Source organism: Puntigrus tetrazona, chromosome 18 (assembly GCF_018831695.1).
Source record: "Puntigrus tetrazona isolate hp1 chromosome 18, ASM1883169v1, whole genome shotgun sequence".
Taxonomy (NCBI): domain Eukaryota; kingdom Metazoa; phylum Chordata; class Actinopteri; order Cypriniformes; family Cyprinidae; genus Puntigrus; species Puntigrus tetrazona.
Genome location: NC_056716.1, coordinates 1,346,086 through 1,355,414, shown reverse-complemented (window position 1 = coordinate 1,355,414; position 9,329 = coordinate 1,346,086).

Genomic DNA, 9,329 nt, shown 5'->3' with positions numbered 1-9,329 from the left:
CAATCCTGCACTGAGCTGAGCTGTTTGTAATCAAGCATATAGCGTGATCTGTGTTATTTAACCGGATGGGTACGTTTAAGCACTAACCACTGGTACGGTGTTCAAGCCTCGGCCTGAACACAAATATTAATCAGTGTTATGGCTGGGATTCTTAAATTGTCCTTAAAACGTCTTTTTCTCTTGTCTTCATACGTTATATGGATGTGTATTTGCATTGCTTTGAACATTCTTTTTGGTAAGTAATGCACAATACCTGCATGCTATTAGAAAAACTATTTTTAGTTATTTAGTTATAAGTATTGAAGACATAAAGAGATGAAGATGAAGATCAAAATGTAAAGTTCAAGTTCAAAATATATTTGGCAATCAAGAAAACACTGACTTGGTTAAGATATTTAACTGATAAAATAATTTGTCAAAAAGCAAACAAATATGGGTTTTATTTCAAAAAAATGCAGAGGAATTACATCTTACGTGAATATAATTAGTTATTAATATTTTGTTGGTTCGCTCTTGTTTTTGATTACAGCAGTCATTTTCCAGGGTAATATTCAGTACGTTTTGCTAATGTGTTTTGTGTAATGTGTTCGTATGATACAATTTGTCATGTTCGATTACGCTGTTACAAATGAAACACTTGAGTATGCGCATTAGTTTTGCAGTTATGCAATATGTTTACAAATTCCTTAATAATAAAATGTTTTAACAAAAGGTAAAGACATACATTTTCCTCTTCTCCTCATCACTTTTGGCCCGCTACTGTATGGTCACCGTAATTGGCAGACACTTCAATGCAATGTATTATCGCGACAAACAAGGGTCCCATATTTTATACATGAAGTGGATGTGAATGTGAATTACAGTTGAATAATTTATCAAACTCAATGATTCATAAATGAATCAGTTTAAATTATCTTTGTATGATTGCTCAGTCAGCATGCTAGAAAATGCGTTTGAAAATACAGCACGTATTGTGCCGGCGTGCAATTTTCTTGCAGTTATTCTGGAACATTCTGACATGCTAAGAATTTATCCTCATTCTATTCACGGGATGTCAGAAGTGTCCCGTTGGGCAAACAAATCTCCGCCTGACATTGATTTATTGACTGAAACTGATGGAAACTTTCAGAGGCTCAGTCCAGAGCTCACTATAAAGAGGGATTTTCTTGAATTGCACTGACCAGTAATTGTGTTAAAAATGAGTTTAGGCCAAGGGCTGGAACTTAAAATAAAGTGTGACCATTTCGTTCGGTTTTTATTTTTCGTAATTATTAATTAGTTTCATTTTATTACCAAAATGCATGAGCTTTTACCTTGGCTGTGCATTATATTTAGTTTGACCTTTAAAATCCGACATTTTCTAAAAAGCACCGATCATTTTGCTAAAAAAGAAGTAAACTTCAAATGAACAAACATTAAGTTTCAGGTCCTCTCTTGTAACTCTTTCATGGAATGTGCTCGCTGTATCCTATGCAAATAAGGTTTTACAAAGTAGTAAATGTGTTGCTACTGGTTACCATCTACACTGGATAATGGGATTTCAGGGCGGTTGTTTGGACAGAGCTCTTCCTGTGATCTGCTTTATCCCTGTCTCTATCTTCCTCTGGGTTTTCAGTTGAATAGCCCTGACTGTTATGGCCTTCCGTCGTGTGTATCTCTGACTCCAATACAATCTGTATTTCATGCATTTCAGAGCCTTTAAAGGAATGAAAGATAGCATGACTGAGGTTTACATTGGGCCAGTGAATCCTCAGATTTTGGGTGATTTCCATGCTACCTTAGGTGCTTCAGCATGTTTAGTGTGAAGGATGATCGTTCCCTGTAACTGCCGAGGTGGCTTTTAAATTTCACAAACGGTTATAGTAACCTTCTTTTTATTTCAAGAGAATGTGTTTCACTTTTATATCGGTTATAAAATCCAACGAGGATCAGCGGCCCATGAACAGACATAAATAAATAACATTTTATGATTGAATTATTTATATTAACGGTTAATATAAAGTAACATTAATATAAAAGAATACTGCGTTGAAAGTCAAAAGGGGAACATCCAAATCCATAACTGAAAAGGACGCAAAATGTTAATATTTTTCATGACCTCAACAGAAAAAATGGCTCATTATTTTGGGGGACATAACCTTATTTGCCCAACAAACCCCACTGTCCTAGATATTTCAGCACAGATAACACCATCCATTGATTTCGGCCACATAAATCTTGCCTTCGGCCGATTACTGCCACAAAGATTTTATTTACAGCTTTGATCAGTAAATGAACACTGAACACAAGAGGGAAAAAAATGCATCTGACTTCCTCTTTACGGACTGTTTCACAACAAATTACTGAGAAACAGAGTCATTTATTCTATTAAAATTCTCACCCATTAGTAAATTGCAAGCAATGCATTGTACATAATGGCACATTATTCGTCTTTGTTTCAATCAGTGCATACAGTCATGCGAAAGAATAAATGTTTATTCAAACTGCAAAATATCAACGCTGCCAAAATGGCTTTGCGCTCGCAGCTGGAATATTCTGTAGATCATCGCTCTGCCCTTCTCTAGCGGCTGTTTTCGTGAAAACCTCTCAAAATAATTGCTATTTTCACTAAATTAATTATTCAGGATGTCATGTTCTTTCACTGAGCTCTTCATTGTATGTTGAGTTTGAGAGACAGGGGATGGCCTCAGACATGAACAGTGGAAAAGCCGTTTAATTCATGGCTTTACTCTAGTGGAGGACTCTCTGGGGCGGCATGTAATGCTGATTGCATTTCCTGCACCTGTCAGGGAAGAGCTGTGCAGCGATGGCTTTAGATTAAAGCGTCTCTCTAGAGGAGGTGAGGAGAGGACTTCATTAAATCATTGACGCGCCTCCTCTCTCTACTGCATGGCATTAGATTCAGACATGCCAACCTTCCTCTCCAACTCTCCAAAGCACTAACCATCTGTTTCTTCTGCCCACTCTGCCTGCCTTTTTTACTGCCGCCATTAGGACTTTATCTCCCTCCTACGTAAACAGCTCAGTATTTATAACCCAATCTGGTCAAGTTAGGGTAATTAGTTACAAGATGAAACATAATATAATTGTAAATTGTTCATGTTTTAGAGGCAGAAAATCAACCGAGGACAAAGTTGGCTGTTTCTTGGCCCGAAGGAAAAAAGTCGGTAATTTTACAGTGCACTCCTTTGTTTTAGTCAAAGTGTAATGAGATAATTTGTACTTTCTTATAACACAAAAGAACACATGGTCTCATTCACCAACTGAACATATGTAGTACAGTGTGGGATATCTGCGCGCAAATGTTGAATCATGATTCATCAGTTACTTTCATTCTAAAATGTATTGGGAAGTAATGAAACCTCACATACACAAAAAATAAAATTTACAAAGAAAAAACATAAATTGATGTTCCCAGAATTCTCTGCATCTCATTTCAAATTCTATGTTTTTTCTTCTGCCTAGTCTCATGGCATAAAAGTATCTTGGTGCACTTTTTTGCAAAACACAAAATACTTTCCAACATCTTTTATTCCTTTTCAGACAAACTTTTCATACAATTACTTGAAGAATATCGTGCTGTGACTTCAAAACAGTATTAATATGCAGGGAGATTTGAGAACCGATGCTTTGAACATTAGCATCACTCATATCCAGGTTCACATCTATGGGTTTTCATAGACGGTAGGTTTGTTTGAGACGAGGAGTTTGAATCCCGTGTAACTACGGTTCAACAAAACAGTTCAGATCTGTGTAAAATGGTACGGTTGCATCAATAAATGCATTTTTATATCAGTTTTTGGATTTGTTTATATTTGTTATCGGGTAGGTTTAGGGTTGGATTTGGTGTAGTGCATATTTCCAACATAATAGAGCATTAACTTTTAGCAACAGTAAATGGATATTTCATCAACATAATAAAATTTGCCGAGATTTACATATAACCTTTGTTTTAGCACCCCTCAGTTTACACTTCTTTTCGAAGCTGCAGTATAAGATTATTTTCTTATGATAGCAGGTTGTTTTTCTTTTAAATTACTATGTAGCTTTTTTCTTATCAGTTATTTTTTCTGGGTTGATTGCTACATCTGATGGTGTCAAATCAATGTTTATTGCATATTTTTATTCACTGGTTATCAGTGCATTGCAAAGTTACAAATCAGATTTCAGCACTTCGATAGGTCGTATATTAACATTATATGAATCAATGAACTCCTGCACTTAGGCACTCATTTTTTTATGAGAAGTACTAATAATCACCACAATTATTCTTTTAGACTTTATGGACTCCACTGGCTTTTACTGTGGACACTGTGACCGTTTTCAAAATGTTTCAACTACATACAGATTCATAGTACGATTCATCATTTTTTTAGTGTACTGTCCTTTTAAGAACAAAGGACACTGTTATCCCAACTCATTTATTTTCTCACGAGTGCAGCAGGCCTACAATTCACCTATATAAACAAAAAACAGACAACATACTGTAGTTATCCAGGCACGGTGCCACTCAACAGAAGTACAGCACTACAGCAGCCTATTTACACAGATTGCTGAGGGATCCCGGGTTAATAGCAGTGTCAAGTGCAATTTTAATGAAATGCTACATAGCCAGTGATCAATATGTGATTACCCTCAACTTAACAAGGCATAACTTAGACCCCCAAACAGTCAAGAGGCCCTGGACAAACAAAAAAAAAAATGTTTATTGTTTTTAAATTACTCATACATACCAAGTGTTTAAAATCGATAATAGAACTGGAAGTAACAGTGTACAAAACACAGTATATACCTAGCAATATATTAAAGTCAACCGGCTGAAGAGACGGAAAAGTTTCTTCGTGTGTTGCGAGATACTACACTATTCTTCAGAAAGAAGAATGCATTACTTTGAAATAAAATCATAATAAAATAGCTCACCCAAAAATTAAAATTGTTATTGTTTACTCATCTTCATGTCGTAATGACTTATTTTCGTACATGAAACATAAGATAAGATATTTTGAAGATTGTTTTAAATGTTTAAATGACGGTGAAAGTCAATGGAGTACAACACATTCCTCGGAAAACTATCCCTGTACCATTACTCAGGAATTTTCTTTAAATTAACGAGATTTGATAGAGCGTTACCGTTCTGTATTTCCAGTAGATTTGGGTATATTTAAAATTAAAAACATGCCTAAATTTTGTGTGTGGGTTTTTTTTTTTTTGCATCTCTAATAAAACCAGTAATCCCAAATTGTCTTTTTCTGCCAACCGACTGAATAAGAAGGTTTAAAGAAGGCAGCTGTGAATATAAGCCGTTCAGCGACAAGGTGAAAGGGACACCTGCAGAATTACTCATGTAGATGTGTCTGCAGCGGATCTTATTTAGCAAATTTAATTAACAAGGTGAAATAAATAAAGAAGTTAATTCAGCCTGATGGAAAAGATGCCCCTGACAACAGTATATGACAAGCTGCAGGTAGTAGTGTGTGTTATCAGTATTATTGGTTATTATCAGTATGTATGCAGATAGATAGATATAAGACATATATACAGTAGGCAATACGGGATAGTGGTTAGTGGCTATAGTGTAGTGTTCTGTTGTATTTCACCGGTGGAAAGCAATTTTGTGACATTTACTTTCTCATATATTATTTATTCATTGCCTAAAATGCCTCACTTTGAAACTGTCACATGCCATTTGCTATATAGCCAGTCCCGCATTTATTTGTGAAAAACACAGCTTTTATCACAACGTGCTACAAATAGTTGTGGATTGCATCTTATGTGCTCAAATTAAGACTTTTGCCATTGCCTCGTGACCGATCCAGCATGTTTTCACGTATACTGTAACATTATCTGCTCTATATTCAACGAATGAGAAAAAACGGGGTTTATGAACAAACCGTAGGTGGACAGTAAGTTTAATAAAGTTATGAAAATGCAATAAATGCATTCCAAAGGATACACCTACTACAGTAATATGAAATGTTATGTATACCTGACAGTCACTTGACTGGTAAAAACACTGGGGAGCTGTGAACATTTCAATATGAAAACGTAAATATTTTCGATTTTCTATAACAAACACCCATCTACTGTAGATGTAGCAAACAAGGTGAAAATTACCCATGAGACCATTACTCCGGGCTTCATCTTCTTATAGCAAGTTATGGGTGCTGTGGCTTACGTTGCTGTGGATACAAGTGGTTTCTGAATGGCAGCCCTGCCATAAATGTCAGTTTTATTAAGCTCGATGTACAGTTTTTGTGGTGATTGGGTCGCAGAGGACCTTATTTATTTCTGCGGTCATTTTTGAGGCTGTGTTTTTGTTGCACTTAGCAACCAGGCTGTGAAGTGTCAGTCTGTCTGTATTGATGAGCTTTGGATCGCTACCACTGCTGCCTTTCACCACTGCTGTTTCTCTATGTTTGGCTCTCTCACTGGAGGCATTAAGGGATGATTTTCTCTAAAGCTGCCTTGAAACAATATGTATTACTGAAGGCTCCATACAAATAAAATGGATTTGGCCGGAATACGACGCCGTTATTTACGAAGCTGCTCCATTTATCTTTGAGATAGCTGTCATTTCAGGCGCAGATTGTTTGTCCTTTGTAGATTATTTTTATTTATTTTTTTATTTTTTTGAAAACTTTGCATATCAAAGTGCTAATTGTCAGACTTTTTTCAACAGCTGTCACATTCAAATGAACCTGAAGTAATTAATGTGACTCATCTCTGCAGCTGCATTTGTAATTGTGATATAATTATTTCAAACTGAAGCTGTTGTGTTCCTTTTATTTTGTGCAGCTTCTAAATGTACTGTACTTTACACACAGTGTTTTTTTCTGCTGCACATTGAACACTAAATTATATTTTTAAATCATTGTCATCATTGTCGTGTTATTATTGAATGTACTATATTTGACTAAATCTGCCTCCCTCTTTATCTGTTGTTTTGCTGAAATGTATAAAAGCTTTGGTATTGTGGTGTCATCATGGCACAGTGATTACCGTAATAAGACAATACCATGGTATGATATACATAAATATGTATATATTATTAGTTCTATGCTCACTAAGCCTGCATTTATTGCACATACAGGTTTTTTTGGTGTACTGTCCCTTTAAACATAAAGTACACCGTTATCCAAACTTGTTTTTTTCATTACTGACTCTATTTTAATATATTTTTCAAAGCTGAAATATCTTCGATGTGATAGGACCTTTCGGAAATCATTTTAAAATGCAATATAAAGTATAATTTTTTATCATTATCATGTCCTCGCACTAATATTTTTGTGGAAACCGTGACATTATAAATATCTCTCCTATCACTTTTGATCAATTAAATGCATCCTTGCTGAATAAGTACATTAATAATTAAGATACTAACTAACTAAATAAAAAATAATAATGAGCCTGTTTGCAAAAGAGGCATGTTTAATAAAAAAAAGGAAAAATTACAATTTCTGTGAATTATTTAAATTTGATCCAACATAATTTGATTATCTGAATGTCACTTATAAAATTAGTTTAAATGATTGCAAATCAAACAGTCACTTTACCCAAAATTCCAAACTATTGTTTAAAACATTTTTTTTATTTTATAAATTTGTAGATTTCGTAGATTAGATTTGTTACTCATTTAATTTTAATTAGTTATTATTATATGAATTAAACACTTTACATTTATTCGTATTTCATGATATGTGCAACTCTTAAAGATTTCACATTTAATTTAATAAAACGAATTAGTGGTCCTTTAATTGAATTTGAGCGTTCACGGCCACGTGCCATTTGAGTCCGTTCAGCACTCGCTTAAACAGGATTGCATGTGGTTAGCGAATAAGCCGTTGAAATCTTGTGCAACTGGCTTAGCGAATTCGTCTCTGAGATATTTACCCGAAATTTGATTGGGCGTTTAGAAGGAATTGCATTCTTTCTTTAATATCACATAATTCCTGCAGCACTTCAACTGCATTTTACTGCCTTCATAACAAAACCTCGTAATGCTTCACTCTTGATTCTGCAACAGCAGCTGTTTGGTCTCCCTCTCAGGGACGTTCTTCACCTCCTCTGCATGCCCTCACGCAACACTTAACATTCTGCTGCCTCTGCTGTCCCTGCGTTCCTGACACTCTCGTGCTGTTTAGAAGAAGAAAGATTTCGGCAAGGTTATAAATTTGCTTAATGATTCATTAGTCATCGTAGCTGTCGTTACAGTATTTCAGTTGCTGCTATGCTTGTCAAGCCCATTTGTTCCATGGGATAAATAAATAGATAAAAAAGATTGCAATTTTTATTCGAATTATAACATATGAACCCATAATTCCAAACTTTATCAAACTGGTCTAATGAAAATACATACCTCTGTGCACTTTTTATGCATGTTTTATGTGCCTTTACTGCACGTTTCGCCAAAGAGGATTGTCCAATGCGTGGCGCTGAAACACTTGTTCAATACGTGACCCCTGGCACATTTTTATTATGTTGATTTAGGTACATATTGCTGTGTTTTTATTACTGTCGCTAAAAACTAATGCGCTTTTATGCAGATTTGTTACACTGGATTTGAACCGGAACATCTCCGTACTCTACCGAACGAACCTACTGCCTGTTAAAAGCCATAGATATGAAGATGGATATCTGCCATGCTAACGTTCAAAAGCATCAGTTTTTAAACCTCCCAGCATATTAATACCGTTTAAAAGTCATCACACGATATTTTACAAGTAATTGTGCGAAAACTACTCTTTATTAATCAAAAATGGAAAAAGTTTTACTGCCTCTAGTGTTCATTTCTTTTGGAAACTGCAGTGATATGTACTTTTTTGCGTATTGCGTCTCGCTAAAAAGGGCACCAATGTACACGTTTGCATCTCTGACAATTCTGTTTTTATTATAAATCTGACTTTTTCCTCAGAACTAAAAAAAAGGTTGTGATATATAAATTCAGAATTGTGAGGTAAAGAGCCACAGTTACTCTTTTAGTTATTTTGTGGCAGAAACCACAATAAAGACTTACTGCACTGTGCTCTGTACTCCAGTCCGAGTGCAGGACCTCTCTCACTTCTTGCTTGCTTTCTTTAGGGACCTTTCTGCTTACCACAACCTTCACTGCTCAGCTAGAACTGTTCTTTGAGACTGACATATTGAAAAATGGTCACTGCAAGAAAAATGCATCTGTTTTAGTTGGATCCATGGAAGCTTCACCTCATAGTTAGAGATTAAACACTTTTTTTTGGAGCTCAGAGACCTTTATGGATTATTCACAGCAAGCATAATTATTCAGTGTAAATATGATTTTTGAATAGCACTAGGCAGCGGATTCTTACAGTACA